This window comes from Coturnix japonica, chromosome 4 (assembly GCF_054131305.1).
Source record: "Coturnix japonica strain WE chromosome 4, WE-NBRP24, whole genome shotgun sequence".
NCBI lineage: Eukaryota > Metazoa > Chordata > Aves > Galliformes > Phasianidae > Coturnix > Coturnix japonica.
This window is the reverse complement of record NC_140666.1, coordinates 56,099,208-56,116,988: the sequence shown is the minus strand read 5'-3', so window position 1 is coordinate 56,116,988 and position 17,781 is coordinate 56,099,208. Positions and strand designations below refer to the sequence as shown.

Genomic DNA, 17,781 nt, shown 5'->3' with positions numbered 1-17,781 from the left:
GCTTATCACAAGGAAATGGAATGTAAAAGCCCTGACAATTTTGATAAGGCACATACTTCAGTTATGATCCTTGCTCTCCCCTTCTTCCTTTTAAATAATTCAGCAGCACTAAAATGGGAGATGCCTTCTTTCTTCAGCTTGTGTATAAATATAGTTGGATGTTGTTCTACTTAGAATAAATTCCTGCTTGCTTATTCTGCTGATTTCTCAGAATATTCTTAGGTAAAGGATCTAGAAGATACTCTGTCAGCAATAAGCAGCCTTGAGATAAATTGGTGCAGTGCTCTGAATAGATTATTTTTGAGTTTTTAGACACATTCATAAGTCTTTAAGGCACAAGCTCAATGGAGCGATTGCCATAGGTAACTAAGGCTCTCTTTTTATTTGCTACCTGTAGTCTCACACTTTTTGCTTCAACCACTATACCGTGGGTCTTGCATCATTGTGTGATGGCAGAACCCAGACTAGATAAGGATCCAAGGGCTCTCGGAACAACAGTCACACAGGCTGACCTAAAAAAGACTGCCATGGAAACAGCAAATCACATGTGTACACACATGTATGTATAGGGAAAAGAGAACTGACAGGCAGCCTCTACCTTCCAGCCACCACAGCCTAAAACTTCACAGAACTAGCAGCCAAAAAAACAGGGAAGCAGCCCAAAATACAAATTTAATTTCATTCATTTGTACCATTAAAACAATAATTTAAATTGTACGTAACAAGTTATGTGGTTCATTGCATGCCAGGACAGCAAAGCCCGATGAAAGTAATGACAGTACTGTTATCGTTTGAGATGTGATGACATGCTCCTTAAGCAAATGTTATAGGCAGCATATCCATGACCCTGTAAAATACACTCCAGACCATCAAAGTAGTTCTACAGCTTGATGAAATCCACTTGTCTCTAGCAAGAATGACCTAAAACTCTTCAGAGGGGGAAAAAAATAGTGTGTGGAATTCAGAAAGAATGTTTTTTAAGCAAACAGTGACATACCAAAGTTGAGTGTAACTTTTCCAGTGAAACCTAAACTTAAACCAAGCTTACCTGATTTCTTTCTTTTTTTTTTTTTTTCCACAGAAACTTAAATCTTGAGTCAAGTTTAAATGCAAATTAGGGAACAGGCTTAACTGAAACTGGACTGGCACCTGATTTTCATTGGTTACTCAGCAAAATCTCTTCTCAGTGATACTTATCACCAAAGCAACAACACAGAGACGGAGCTTAATTCTGACTCCATTGAAGCTTGTGTCAGTGCTTCTGCTAATTTTAATAGGGTTTGGATTTCTTTAAAGTTTTCGTGATGCTTTGTATTAGAAATTCCCTAGGCATATTAATGTAACATCCTAAATCCTCGCTGTTCAAGAAAAGGTCTGCTGCAATGGCAAGTGCATTTGGTAAAGCAGTGTGATGTGACAGAAGCAAGACTGGGAGAAAGATCATGGAGAAAAAAACAGAGTATACCTACATGCACTCCCAGGGGGAAAGGAGAGCTTTCAGATGGGAGGCTTGGTGTCAGAGTAGAGAGAAATCTACACTGTGTTTGCTCTGCGTGTGTATTATGTTCTTTCATAACACTATGTTTTCCAGTCTATATTGATACCACCACTCCTATTAAAAATCTCTATATACTAGTAAGAAACTGTTGTTAATGTTCAGAAAAATAAAATAGAATTTAAAAGGATTAGGAAAACCATGAACTTGCAGTGATTGCCAGGTAGCAAAATACAGAAGGGTGTAACTGTGTAGTCTGTCACATATTTTGGGCCTACATCAACTCAGTCCTTGGGGAAAGGAATTACAGTCAGAGATACTATCTCTTTAGAGATATCTCTTTTAGAGATATATATTTCCTATCTTAAATTAATAGTACGTAGGATTTCATTATAACTGATATAATCATTTGTGTGTTTATTTTGTTACATAGGAAACAAAAAAACATTCTGCTGCCACATGAAGCCTGGCTTGTCACATGCTGTTTAAGTTAAGGCTTTTGAAATATTATTAAGGTAGATAAAATACAATTTATTTGTTTATTTATTTGTGTTTGTATTTTCTTCCTAGATGAATTTTTCAATCCAACAGCCAAACCAGTGTTTATGCTGTATCATATATTAACTACTTATCTGAAGCTGTTTCATAAGTTGTTATCTGCATTTCCAACAAGAGGGAGGTCAGGTGAGCAATATTTGATCATGCAGTGGACACAACCGCAAGACCAAAAGGAGAAATGCGTGGGCAGCCTTGCTGTCAACTGGGGTGATAGTTGTGAGGTGGTGCACCCACAGTGCTCCCTGACAGCTTGCCATGCTCGTGTTCTGAGGGAAGGTGCAAAGGCTGTGTAACAGAGAAAATCCTCGGGGAAGGGTTGTGACCTGTCCTGTCTATGTGCTTCATGTGGACATGTCATGCTGTGGAAGCAATTTGTCATCACATCCTGGGCCCATCTTCTCAAATCTGGCTAGAGCCCTGGGAGTGGAAGGGTTACTGTCAGATCAAATGGAGGTTATCCTTTCCTCCCATGTCCTTGAGTGCTACTGTTTCTGGTTGGCCTTGGAGTATTCAGCTTGTGTTTTTGTTTCTGTGGTCATGTGATGTGGACTAGACAATCAGGATCTGAATTGCTAGCAGTATTTGGGGTGAAAATAATCTGGCAAGCATCAGCTCCCCACCCTTCAGAAGAAGGATTTTGTTGACAGGAAGGAGACCTATGTGCATTTCCCTTGGGAAATTTTTCTCAGCAGTTTCAAGATATTACTGAATAACTGCATTTGAGGAAATACTGCATAGATCAAAATGAATGAAGAGCTTTCTCTGACATCTTATCATGACCTGTGGCACTTCAGTGCTAATCATTTGAGCTGCTATAGGAATGTACTACTAAGGTGGCACACACTGTTCTGACTTTAATGGCCCCCAAATCTTGAGTCAATTCTTTGAAGGCTATTTTGCTTAACTATATCTAGTATTAAAGAATTCCCTTTCTTTCAGATACTAGATACCCTGTGGCTGATGGAAATTACACCTTCTGTCTCATAACCAATAATCATACAAATTGCAATCAATGCACTGTACATTTATTTTGTGTGAAATAATTGACTCTTGGGGCATGCATAGCAGAAGGTGACTTTGTTCTGATGAAAATACATGGGTATTCCCACTATTTACACTGTCTTGTCAAAATTTCAAGAAGAAAATATATGCTAACACAGAACACAAGGAATATTAGAAATGTTTGATACATGTTTTAAAACCAGGCTCCCCAACTCCTCTCCGAGCCCCCATATTTATATATTTGATAGAGTAATAACAGAGAGCATGTTTCAAATGAGCTGATTATACATAAGATATGGATCAGACTCGTCAAGAAATTTATTTAGTATAAAATCTTTTGCAAAAGATGTTTTTGTTGAAGGCAGTGAAAAGGATGGGACAAAGATAAAAATAATAATAATATATATTAAAAAAGTCAGTAACCTCTGTGCCTCATCCTTATGCACCTGTCCTGGAGCTGAGCAAATTGTTTCTGCATCACGTGCTTGCTATTTAGAAATTGACATGCTTTTTAATCTTCTGAGGGCTTGCTGAGAAATCAGTTTGTTAGAGTTACTGCAAATAAAAGATCTCATTAGTCGATTATTTCTTTGTCTAAAAGTCATTAAGTTTGGTGATAGAAGCTGTCAATGTATAAAAACATACAACTGAATGGAAGGTGAGAAAAAATGCTGACAAGTGTCGTATACAGCCAGTGCTCTTGACAAGACACAGGAATGAGTTGAGCAAATGGCTCATAAAGCTCATTTAGCAGGAGGACAGTAAAATCCTTCCTCTAAGGTGATTTTGTTTTTTAGTAAGCATTAATGTGGAGACAGGGGTCTACCCTGGTAGGTGGGGTTTCTTGCTCTTACTAGGCACTGCAGATACTACTGCAATATAACTTCAGTTTACTATGGCACTAAAACTGAATTGTTTTAGTCTATTTTTTTTCTTGGATTGAGGTTTGTCTCCAGCCAAAAGGGAATGGCAATTCTTTTCCTTTTGTTTCTAATGGACACTCCTCTCTGTGTCTTTCTTAAAAGCTTGAGTTCCCTTTGTGCTAAATGACTGCAAGGTAAAATACATTATTGGCTATGAGAGGAAATTATAAATTACGTATTATTAAGTCTTCAACAAGGCAGCTGATGATGTTGGACTAAGAGCTGTCCCAGCAAAAGGATGTCACAGTGCACCTTAGATTCAAAAGGTCCTGTACTGCTTGAGTAAAGTCTTTAGAAGATTATTAGCAGGTTTTCTTTTTGTTTTCTTTTTAGTGAAAAACAGGATGTTTTGAAATATATGATGATTTTCTGTCAAACCAAACCAGGTAAAGGTCTTGCCTTTGCTTTTACTCATTAAAAACTGAACTTCAAATTCATGACATAGATTAGGAAAAAAACCCAAAAACTGAGAACACTGACAAATCAGTGTTGTTAAAAACAGATTGATTATAGTGTTTGAATATGATGTAGGCTTTAGATCAATTGTTTTTTATTTTATTCGGCAGGATAGAGTATGCATATTAAATAAATTTGTGAGAATTTGAATTTGCCTTTGCCCTCCTGTGTCAGCTTGTTGAGTAAGAAGAGATATATGCACCTTGTTACTAGGAGCCTCTATTAATAGACGTCATAACAGTAATGCTTCTTAAAAAAAAAAAAGAAGACAAAAAAAAACCCAACAAAAAACCATAAGCTGCAATCGCAGCATCACTGCTCTAAATCAAGATTGGGTGTAGTTCAAAGTGAAGCCCACCATGACAGAAGCCCTAGTGCTATACAAGCTTAACCCAAAGCAAGGCCCAATTAGCGCTGACAGCCATGGCTACAAGGCTGACCAGTGATACTGCGGGCAGCCTGGTCTAGTGGTCAGTGACCCTGCTCATGGCAGAGGGATTGAAATGAGATGAAATGATCTTTGATGTCCTTTTCAATCCAGGCCATTCTATGATTCTGTTATATGATTCTCTGATACAAATGGGCTGACGTCATGTACTATGTCATTATGTCTCCCCTTGACAGAGAAGCTTGCTTATTCACAAGGAGGCCTCAGCTGTAGCAGTTTAGTTAGCCCAAAAATGTCAAGAATTTGAAAATCAGAAGACTTATTTGCCTTATACAGCCATAATGACCTTTAAGCTGTTTTAGAAACATTTTCTGGGTCTGTTTTTCAGCTTATATTCATATGTAGAGATGTTATTATTCAGAATTTCCTGCAAAATTGAATATGTTTTCTTTATTTATCTCACTCCAGAACAGAAAAAATATTATAAATGGTCTCATCAATCTGGTGTTGACTTGGTCATAAACATCTGGTTATATCATACCAATCATTACTTAGGTAGATGAGTCCACCCTGTCACTCTTAACTTTAGATCAGTAACCACAATCTCTTGCATTGCACTTCTGTTCAAATCAGACCTATATGATCTCAAGTCCTTCTGAAGACAATCACTAATGCAGGACTTTGAGTCTTCTAATGTCCTTTGTAGCTGTAAAATTGAGCATTAGACGAAACACTATGAAAATCATTGCTCTCAAGAAGTCAGTAGATCCACAGATATCCACAGATAGAACCAGTGTTTTGTTTTCCAAATGGTAATATGCAGCAACTTTTCAGATAACAATTATCCCCAGTTATTTTAGACAGTATTTCTGGAAATCATCCTATGATGCTTGATTTAGAAAATCTGTCAGCATATATGTTATTAATCTCAATGGGTCATCAGTCAGCAGCCAGCATTCCCCAACCTGCTGAATAAGGTACAGAAACTTGCTAGATTGTTTGTAGCACAGCTTCTTGAAAGACATACACTTTCTCTTGTCTGTTGTTTCTGGTCTTGTCTGTGATGAAAGGGAAAATGCGTGCACCAGTGCTGTCTGCTCTCCATTGGCATTATACTTAAAGTATTGGTGGTTGTGATGAAACTGTTTCAGTGATTTAACAAATAAAATTATTCACTCATCCAGAGGATGAGCGTGATCCCTCTATTCAAAACTAGACCACATTGCTCAGGATTGGTTTGGTAAAGCTTTAAGCATCTTCAAGGATGGACATTCCTCAGACTCTCTGGGAAGCCTCCTTCTGTGATCAACTTTACAAAAAAGCTTTTTCTTATATCTGTTCTGAACTCCCAGAGTTCCATCTTATATTCATTGCGCTTTGACCCATCTCTGAGCAGATCTAATCTAGGCATCATACTTGGCAAGACCTCTTACAGGTGTGTTTACTGGGGCAAGAAGACAAGGTGTGGAGAGCATAAAGAAAATACAAATGCAAATGTGAGACAGAATCAGGTGCACTCCTCAAGTCCAATATGGCTAGAAAAGGAAAAGAATGAATGAAAAAATGTCCTTTCAGGAGCTGAGGAAGAACAGAATTAGAACAAAGTTTCCAAGTTTTCCAAGGGATCAGGATTCAGCCAAAATAAATTCTTAACATAGTGGTTGAGAAAATGCCGTGTAAGGCTTTTCATTCCAAGTTTGACTATATATTTTTTTAATCTCTTACTACATGATAAAGAAATCAAGTGATAAGTAAAGCCTGCTTTCTTCCCCTGTGTTTGTGGATAAATATTAATTTAATTTCAAAATGAAATACAACAGAAATAAACCTGTTTCTGTAGAGTATGTTTTTGCTAACTTTCCATATTTTCTGTTGATGGATAAAGCAATTGTGCTTTAGACTCTTGTTTTCAAAGAGAATGGAAAACCCTGGTGAACATTAAATACTCAGACTGGAAAGTGATGTTCTCTGTTGTGCCTGAAGTCTCTGTGGGCCATGAGAATTGTTATTCTCTTTCTATTTCTTTATTTAAATTCTTTGAAGACTGTACTGCATTTATAACAACTTTTATGGTCTAGAACTTTTTGTGGTTTTTTTTTTCTTTTCTTTTTGAAGAAGAAGTAGTTATGAAGAAGATGGAGAAAAGAGATACAAATGAAGAAGTATGTTGTCCATTGTCCTACATGTAGCATATATAAAGCATGTATGCTTCTTACATTGCCATTACCATCATGAAATATTAGCTTCTGTTTGGATGCTGTACAGACTCAAATAGTGAGTTTGTGATATTTTGCATGTTAAAAGCCAAAGGATCCCAGAGGTTTTCCAAACTGTATTTTTTTGCCTTGAACTAGTGATGATTAGAAAAATGTCTGTGCCTTTAAGCAGGATGCCACCTTGACATGCATCTTGAATTGCAGTAGGAAGAATATTTAGAGTGATGTCTCGTGTTTGTAAATTAAAGCAAGCAAAATTTAAGAAGTCATTTTGGAAGATTTTGTCAGGGCCCTGCTTCAGCAAAATCCTTAGCTTTATGTTAAATCACACTGCTTGTAAAGTATGTACTAATGTAGACTGTTTACTAGGAACATTTCCAAAACCAGTTCCTGAATCACTTTGAAGCTACAGCAATTCCAAAAACTAGCATTTGTTGCAAATGTACCACACTGATGCAAAAATTTATACTCAACTCAGTGGCTCATATGTACTTCTTTCTAACATTTCTTGTGGACTTTTCAGACAGTGAGCCCACGAATATGTACGGCGCTTTAAACCAGCCTTGCAAAGCATCCATCGGCAAGAAAACTTACCAAACTAAATCCATCCTAAAGGGAAACGAGAAAGAAAAACAAAAATCCAAGCCTGGCTCATAATGTTGCTTTTCAGTATCACAAACTCATTATGAAGGTAGCTTTTACTTAACCTCTTAGTTCTCACATCACTCATGTTAATGGCCAAGTTTCAGATACCGGTGACATTTATCAACTGATCATCTGTGACTCCATGAGTCACCGTCTCCAGACTTGACATAAACCACTCAGACTCTGGGCTAGGGTCACCTGGACTTTGTCACTATTTAACAATTGAAAAGGAGCAGTATTTTCTTAAAACACAGGCTAGGCCCTCTAGTGATGTAAATGAGTACAAGAGAAGGAAAGTCAATAGGGCTCTGATGTTTCTTAACTACTCCAAGGCAGTTGAGCAAATGGTGAAGCTCGGTTATCCCTCTATGCTTTTCTTCCAGTTAAATCAAACGTACCTAGATATATGCAGTATATAAGCAGCTATCCATTTGTTGCATCTGAATATTAAAATGAACTAAGCATGTAATAGATGAAAAAGTGTCTTGATTGCATGTCTTTTGCTCTAATGTAAGCCTAGAAGACAAGTTTTTTCGTTGTTTTTCCTTAAAACAAACAAACAAACAAAAAAGTATAGAAGGATAATTAAAGAGTAGAGCATAGGAAGTTTTATTTCCCTTGCTGTTTAATACTGTGCTGCATTTTAGCCTTGCAAATGCTATGGCTCAGGGTAGAAGACCAAGCCTTTGAAGTGGAAAATCTTTCAACTCAGCCCTTGGCTAATACTTTCCCATGCTGTCTGTGAAGGAAATGCCACGAACAGAGAGGGGACAATGAAACGGTACCATTTCTTTAAAGGCACTTCACAACTTGCTTGTTGTGCCATTCAAAGTCTGTATCTAAAGTAGTACTTGCAAACTGTCGTTGCCCCCATTGCACAGATGGGCTGCACTACACTGCACAGCTTTCATTCAAGCAGTAAAGCTCTGGGTAGCAGAGGGGATAACTGTATCATGGGGGCCAAGTTTTATCAACGAACCAAAGCCTCTGTCAAAATTATAATTCAGCACTGTTCTTCATAGCTATTTTGTGATTATATACAGGTTTTTTTCCCAGTTCATCTGAGCCTCCAAGTGCCAGGAGGTGAACACTCTAACCTCCTGACAATTGCAGTTCTTTTATTCCAGTACCAATCGAAGGATGTGCTTATCCATGTGTCTCTGCTAATTTAGTTCAGTCTTGCCCTGAAATATACATCATAGGATCTATTTCTGGGCCAATGGCAAAAACCACCAAACAACGTTTTCAAATCATTCTGTTCACCAAAATAAGACATTACTCTAAAGAGAAATCCAACCTGATGTTGAACGTCATTACTAGCTCCATATATTTTGAAACATTAGCATAGACTAGAAGTATACTAGAAAATAAAGACCATATCCTGGTATTGATCTGCATGTGGAACTCAACTCTGAAATCAATAGGGAGCACAGAAAAAAATCAATGGCAGGATATGACCCTAAGATAAGCTAGTTTCAAATCACTCTGTCTCTCTGCTACAAGACAACAAGTTATTTTGTATTATCTAACCCCTCAAACATCCTTAAGAAAGTTCAGGAAATAGGAAAAAAACCCACAAGGAAAGGAACAGATATATAAAGATTTACATGACAAAATAGTTGTGCTTTGTAAGACATGGGCTAGTAATTGTTTTTTAATACATTTTAATACTCTATAATGGAAACATTTAAATGGTTTCTTGTAATTGACACTGAAAGTCTCTGAGAATACCATGGGGAAAAGTGAGTGATGCAGCAGAAGGAAGCAATGTTTATGTGCACTTCCTGCTAGCATTATTGATAACATTACCATGCATTTTAATATAGGGTAAGCTCTACAGAAATAATGACTTCAGGCAATTGCTTTGTGTGAGAATTTAGCCACATGTTGAAGAGAAAACAGAACCAAAGACTCAAGAAGCACACCTTCTTTTCTGAGGTATATTTTTCACAAAAGTAGTAGTATTGTATTGTATAATGTTAATTTATTTTTATTTTTATATTTTTTCTCTAATGAGTAGCAAAAAGGCTTGTTTCTGCAATGCATGGATCATGTGATATTTCTTGGCTAAATTTGCTTATGTTAAGACAGGGCTGGTGGGATCTTCCAAAGCATGATTGCAAACAGGGCCTCATGTTGCATCTGACTTCAGACTCACAAATGTGACTTCCTACATTCAGAAACCAAGGGTCGGTGTAGGGGCACCCAGATGTCTGTCTAATATGGCATGAAAATGCAGCTGAATGTTATACCCAGGCCTAAGTACTGCAGTCCTGTCTCACTGATTTTGATGCCCCTGTGACCTGACTCAACCAATCATTTTAAAACAGCTGTGTAGATGTTCCTCTTATGTATTGTTGAGGGAAATCCTCTAGCAAATGTTTCTGGGAGTGAGAAAAAGAATTTTTGATACCCTAAAAGTTTTATTTGGGATCACCCTGGTGAGTGTTGTCCAATTGTAGTAATCTTGTAGGAAGCAAAAAAGAATTGTTACACGTAGAAAGGTGCAGATTTGAAAGTAAAGAAATAGTCAAACCTAGAGAGATTCCATCTTCAGAATAACTCTCTTTACTTGCCTCTGCTTGTCTTCTGTCTTTTAAATTGCATGCACATTTAATGCATATGAAATGTTTCCCATTCCCAGACACGGGATAAGCCTGCATTCAGAGCCTTGTGGACTTCTTGTTCCTAATGCAGGAAGATGTAATCTAGCCAAAATCCCCTCTAGATGGCTCTGATGCTTTCATTGCTTTACCAGTCTTTGCTTAGATCCTTGTCTGACCCATTTCCCTTATCTGTAGCTTTGTTCTCATTTAGAATTGTAAGTTTGCAGGTTCCTATTTCTTTTTATCCATGAAGGAGATCTGTCTCAGTAATACAAGCTTTTGCATGCTGCCCCATTAGTGTCTCATCTTAATCCACGCCTTGAGGGTCTAAATCTAGGGAGGATGGAATAATTCGGTCTCCATACAGACCTTGGACTCTTGTCAACTATGCCAACAAGTGTGTCAATTAGAACTGTGTTTTTGTGACATTATAGAGAATGTGGATAAATAAAATGGATTTATGACTCAGGTTTCAGGAAAAAAGAAAAGAAAAAAGAAAAAAGAAAGATTTTCCCTCCAAAATTATATGACTTGTTTTGTATCATTGCCCATGATTTAGTCAGAACCTGGAAGGCTACCTTCAGATTATGGAAGCTGGCAAAATTCATAAACTGGCAAAAGGAAAAATATTCACATAACTCTCGGCAAGAACCCAAATCAAACTATTCTTTTTAATTGCAGGTGAGTAATAGTACTCTTACATTTCATACAAATAATGTCAGCACTCTCCTGTGTGGTGATTGATGGGATGTTTTAAATGGAGTGCTTTAATTCAGCACAGCTGGACATATCTTGTTGGATTCCCTCCTATACTTAGAAAACTACTCTTAGATGTATTGGCAAGGACTTGCCCTGTGAAGGCAGAATATCCCTCAGAGAATAGATGTTGAATGGTCATCTCTTTGCTTTGTCAATATCTCTGCTAATGAAAACTGCAGATTACTTTTGTGTTGTTGGTTTTGATTTTTGAACCAAGCCACTTGGTCTTCAAGATATTGTTCTACCTTTTATACTGATCTGTAATGATCTATCACGAGTTTCTTTTTTTTTTTTTTTTTTTTTTTGTAGTAAAAGTGCTCCCTTGTAGTAGTTTCCATAGGAGCATTTCCTTTCCCAGGATCTCTGGCTACTGTGCTGTTGCTCGCTGGTGCTAGAATTAAGAATCTGGTGGCAGATTAAGGAGACTTCATGAGAAATCCTGCAGTCTTTTAGCCAGCCCCTGTGCATGGGAAGTGGCAGAAGAGGGCTCATAGGAAAGTGCTTATAGGGAAAACCACACACTTAGATTGTGCATCTGCTTGAGAACCAAGTGTTTAAGTCCAGTGTGGTTTGAAGGAGAGGATTGTACAGCAATTGTGTACAGCTCTTCTCACCCTGTGCAGGGCCATAGTGCTTTGTTCAACCAGTGAAGTGTATCTAGGGAAAGAGAACTTCTGGATGTTTTCAGAAAGAAGGAAGACACTAAACTTTTTCTATGAAGTTTCCAAAAGAGAGGACTTCAACTGTTCAGTAAATGGAGCAAAAGGCATGATTCTTCAAGTAGTAGGCTCTTACCGCACTGCAGAATATGGAGTTTATTTAAACTAGGCACATATCCACTTAGTGCATTAAGTTCCCTAGAATCAGACTCACGTGGATTTATTTACAGTCTATGACTAGAATCAACACGAGCTTTCAGAGCCCTGGAGTACATAATAACAGGAAATTCGTGGCCCTAGTTAAACACATCCCCAGGGAAAGCCTGGTAAATGTCCAGGGTAGTGATTAGGAAAGGTTAACTTATGATGTGACAAGGAAAGTAGTACAACTTAGATAACACTAATGAATGACATTGGTGCTGAAAAACAATAGATTATTTTGATGTGTTATGTTAAAAGAAAGAAAGAAAGAAAGAAAGAAAGAAAGAAAGAAAGAAAGAAAGAAAGAAAGAAAGAAAGAAAGAAAGAAAGAAAGAAAGAAAGAAAGAAACAGAGCAGTTTTCCGAGGAATATTCTGAAACTATGTGCAATTATGTAGCATAACAGTATATCAGTTTGACTGTGTGTGGAAAATGTATTAGAGAAAGAATTATTTAATATTTAAGGAATTGTCAGATGTGCTCCGTGAGGAAAAGAATATTATACAAACTTCCAATTTGTGCAGCTGTCATGAGTGGGGAGCCATAATGTCTTTCATATTGGAGGAAAATAGCAATGATAGAAAACATCCTCTGAATGACTGAAAATGAATTTGCAAGGGAGAGCCAATTTTCTTTTTGCTCTGGTTTGTTTTATGTACTGTACATTGTAATCCATAGATTATGGAGTTAGGAAAATGAACTGTGGGGTTTCATTATCATAAACCAGTATACCTCAAATCTCCAATACTAAATACAGCTTTCTTTCCCAAGGATTAGGCATTTTGTTGATGTTATGTTTTGTTTGTTAGGTTTTACATCATAATCTCATCTCCTGCAGAGATGTAATTATGCACATTATTAGGGCTGTGTTTATGGCAAGTATGTTTATTTAGACTTCTTTTTAGACTTTATTTCTCATTGCAACTTCATGGTCCTTTACAAATGTGCTTGCCCTCAGAGTGGGAGAGTTTGTGATGACAAACATTAGGCAGCATTACAAAATTTGGGATCTGGATAATCCCGTGTTGCTCGTTAGCTGAATAGTTACTCAGTGTGTAGGCCTTGTTGTTGTACCTGGTCTGTCTCTGAGAAATCCTGGTTTGTCGATGCGGTGCTGTTAGGAAACTGTAAAGTAGATCTCTCAACTTGAGCAGAGCCCTGCACTGACACGTTCCCAGGCATCCAGATCAGCTCCTGCTTATTTGTGTATCACTGCATTACACTTCAATTCTCTGTGTAGTGTGTTGGAGTGATGACTCAAGTCTCTTTTTTTTTTTTTTTTTTTTTTTTAGGGGAGTTCATGGAGATATATTTTAGCACAACAGAAAACAGAGACTCATTACTGATGCACTGAGGCCCTGTGGGCATCTGTAAAATAAATAAATAAAATAAATAAATAAAAAGTGTTTCTTCAGGTCTGCTCTTGAAGTCTGCAGCAGATGTTTCATTGCGTCTTCATAGAATCTCTCGACTTCAGCAGAAAGAGGAAGCTTCTGGACAAAACGTGTTCCAAATAATATAATCTGTATTTCCTGCCACATAAAGAAAATGCTTCTCAAAATGCTGACTGGGGGACCCTTCCCCACCTCTTGAGTCATGGATAATCAATATTTGCCTAGATAATGCTGTTACAGTTCATATATATTTTATACCATAATGCCAGACATGTTAGAACTTGAATGCTTATATCCAAAATAAACTAATCATAGAGACATAGAATCATGAAGGTAGGAGAAGACCTCTCAGATCATACAGTCCAACCCCACCATACACATTAGCCACGTCCCCTACTGCCATATCTCCACATTTCTGGCGCACCTCTAGGGATGGTGTAGCAATTGGACAGATCAACCTGTCACAACGTGTACATTTTCACTTTTTTCCCCCTACAGTTAAGAAATCACAACATCAGAGCAAAACACAGAAAAATATATATCTATGGATAATTGATTTTCTAGCTTTTCCTTTAATTCCAAATATTTATAGTAAAACCAAAATTCTTTATTCATTTATTTATTTTTTCCTTCCTTTTGCTGCTGCCACAGCTATGCTTCTCTGTGCAGTGAATTGAAACTAGAATACCGTGTTGTTCATTTAGTTAATCAAGTTAATCACACTGAAATTACTTTCTTCCCTTTCACTCTTCAATGCTTTCTTCTTTGCAGATGATGGGACAATATGCTGGGTCTGCAATAACATTGACTCAAAATTCCTTGCTAATTGTGAGATAACTTCCTAAAGATTGCGAGCAAAAGGAAGTCAGAGAACAAAGCAATGTCAAGTATGCACATGTCACAGCACAATGCGCTGATTCCAAGTCTTTGGAAACATGCTGAAAGACATGTCTAGAAAAAAGAAAGAAAAAAAATAAGGAAATGCTTCCACACAGAATTTCGACATGAAAACAACAGCTGAATGTGCCTGTTCCTGCCAGGAAAAAATACCCTGAAAAAACAAAAGGTGCTGGAAAACTAGAAATGAAATCATCACATGGCAAGTACACTCTTTTGTCTGGTCCTAAAACTTACACAGGCTATACTCATACTACATTGTAAATGAAGGGATCAATCTGGAGGAGTGTTTGACTGCTGGGTGCCAAGAAGGCCAAGAAAAATGGCATGTTTAAACAAGTCTCTTTTACAATGAAGGACTAGTAGAACAAAACAGAAGGAAAGCAAACAAAAGGCAACACTTTCAGATAATGTATCTGCAGGAATTCAAACCCTGCGCATTCCTCATCACTCCTGTAGGTACTGAAGGTACAAAAGACACACTCTTGAGGAGAGTGGCATACACAGTGCTTCTTTGTGAAACAGTCCGTATACATTCCCTTCATAACCACAGGTAAATCTTTGCATCAGCGGTGTACTCTAAATATGTGTTTTCAATTAGGAATCACTGTTGACTTGCCTAATCCAGTTTTCTGTCATCTTAAGAGGTAAGGGTTAAGTAAATTTCAGGGGGAAAGTATTGGATCCCAGTGAAGGTTTAGGTGCACAATATAAATGAAACGCTGCATGCATCTGACTCAAGATGTTATAAAATACCAACTCAAAAACCAGAATGGTCTAACCTATGAATGCAAGTGAGTCGTGAATAATGATATGACTAGGCATTTTTCTTTCAAAGCTGACCGAGGAAAATAAACTTATCCCTAGTATGTGCAGGCAGAAACAAATACTGAGATAAAAAGCACATTGCCTAACATTACATATCAACTCGAGAGTAAATTCTCTATCTTCAGCTTCTCAAGTGACTTTATAAATCTGTCGCTTTTTCTTAGCTGCTAGACCTCCAAGAGCACTTTTGACAAGTGCACCTGAAAGACTTGTTTCGCATTTGGTGCTACTAGTTGTGCTCCCAGAGATACCTGCTATAAGGTGACCTCAAAGCTTGTGAACCTTCCTGCAGCAAGCTCTATATACCTAACAATGAAAACCCAACCTTACTTTAAAGCAGAGTTATTCAGATACGTTTAACCAACATTGTCCTGAGATATGTTATAATCTGCATAAATGTTCCTTCTGAATATAGATAAGTGTTCCCATGATGATAAAATCTGAACAAGCGCAGGAAACGTTTATTTCCCCTGGCTTTAAATTGTATCTTTTAAGTCTATTTGTCTGTTTTGTATTCCTCATCAGTTTGCTTTCTAGGATTCCTGTTATAATTGCTGATTCAAATTTGGACTCAACATTTGTGAAGTGCTCTATAATATTTGGTGTTCAGGCAACTATTCTGGATTTTCACGCTATTAATGGATTTCATCTTCCCTTTTTGGGCTGAACTGAGAGTAGCTGACAGAGTCCAGCTATACAAGTGATATTCATGGAAAATATCAAGCTCCACCCCTTCTAAATTACCCTCACCTGTGCTCCCACAGCTGACCTGACACTTGCCTCAGCTGATTAATCAGAGGTTCAGGCTGTGATTAGCAGTTTCCCATACACACCTTCACCTTACCATCACAAGGCAAGAATCTTTGCACATGTAGTGAACTTCTGAAGATTACAAAGGTAGGTGCTAAGTAAATTTGCACTGAAAGGAAGCCACTTCTGTGGTAAATCACTACTGCAGATGAAGGAAGAGTATGAATGTTCCTTAAAAAAGGGTTTTTGGTTTACGCTTCTGTTGGGCCAGACAGAGGCTTGAAAATAATGAGGAGGGAGAGCCTGTTGTCATCGGTACAATATTGTAGCAAATTGATTTGTTAGAGCTAGGGGAATAGAGACTTAGCATGTTTACTCCTAAGACTTCTGCATAAATGAATTGAAAGCCAATGTTAGCTTAAGTAGAAAGGGGAAAAAAAAAAAAAAAAAAAAAAAAAAGGAAAAGAGAATAAAAGGAAATGAAAGGGAATAAAAAGATTAAATGCAGGTCATCTCATATTGTCCAAAAATGCTGAACAAATTATAGCAGGTGGTCTTGCCACCTGTGCTTGTCTTCTTCCATTCCAAGTAATCTCCTTATCGAAAGCAGGGAGAAGCAAACACCGGGGAGAGTCCCACAGGAAGAGCTCTGACTGAAAAGCATTGACTAGAGGGAGATAGGAACCTGCCGTGCAGGGAATTTGGGGAGAGTGAGAGAGGGCAAAATACACTGGTGATGGATCTCTGTCTCATTTACAGCTTGTATGCCTTCAGGGACGTTGTTGGCTTCAGGGGCAGCCCTTTTCACTTATGTCCTGTTGGTAATGGATGGGAAGTGAGGGTCCTGCAATTCAAATGTATAAGCTACCATGTTCTAATGGCTTGCAGAGAAAAAAGCCAATCAAACAATGCTTTCATAATTGCACCTATTTTCTTTATCCTGCCTAAATTGCTACAGGAAATGCTTTAATTTAATAGAGGAATGAGCGGATGCATTGCATGAATTCCAAATGGTACACTAACGATGTAATGGCTCCTACCCTCTGCGTTGCAGAGAGGACTGTGGTTTGTTTCTTAGTGGGCTACAACTACAATAGCTTTTTATGACTTTCAGACTTTGACCAAAAGAAAAGAAAGCACTGGCTGGGAATAAAATAGCAATGAAGCCTGTTTCTGTTGTGTATTTGAATATCTCCTTTCACTCAGCTTTTAATTAACTAATTAATTAGCTTGCTTGTTTGTTTTTAATGCATGAAATTTCTTAGGTAAATATATCTAGAAAGGGAAAGATGTGTTGCACACAGTATGTGATAACTTCTTATGAGATCTGCTATACAACCCTCACTGTTGTTCTTCCATCCGTTCCTCATTGACAGAACATTTCTGTCCTTTAAGGTTCAGCCTGGTAACAGCACTGATGCTCAATTTGCTATTCTGGAAAGATCAACTGTTATTACTGAACTTTCCTTCATCTCTTTTCTATTTCAGTTGCACAAGAGGATATGAACAGCGATGAAGCCCAATGAAAACAAGCTGAGAGGTTGACCAGCTTTTTGGGTAAGAGTGACACACCCAGGATATAATTTTTCCATCGTGATAATTATCTACCAAAAAGAACATCCAGAATAGTTTCTACAACCCATATTGTCTTTTCCATTATAGTATTATTCTGTAGGTTTATTTTAGTTTTATTTTAGTGTGTTTATTTTATTTTACTTTATTTTATTTTCAAAGATACCTCCAGTTTGGATTTAATACTGTGTTCTCAAAGTATTGTTCATATTGACCGTTATTTTGCTGTTTCATTTTGAGTGACAGTTCTGAGGCTCTCTAAGGAAATACTAACTCAGTTAGAAGAACAGGGCTTCTATTTTCTTTCATGAATCAGAAGTACCTCTTTCATTTCTTGCATGATGTTGTCAAGACAACAGTGTCCTAAATTGCACTTAGACTATTCACCACAGTATTCTGAAGCACACAATATTCTGGAGAACCGCAGTGTTTT

At 37.6% G+C, this 17,781-nt stretch overlaps 1 long non-coding RNA gene across 2 annotated transcripts in view; it reads left to right on the top strand.

The window, feature by feature from the left end:
• Positions 1 to 17,781, top strand: part of LOC107313548 (uncharacterized) — a 203,486-nt gene that overhangs the window by 157,131 nt on the left and 28,574 nt on the right. For both annotated transcript variants that reach the window (XR_014945887.1, XR_004307032.2), the window contains exon 2: positions 17,265 to 17,333. This is a non-coding gene — a long non-coding RNA (uncharacterized LOC107313548). The remainder of the gene's footprint in view (positions 1 to 17,264; positions 17,334 to 17,781) is intronic.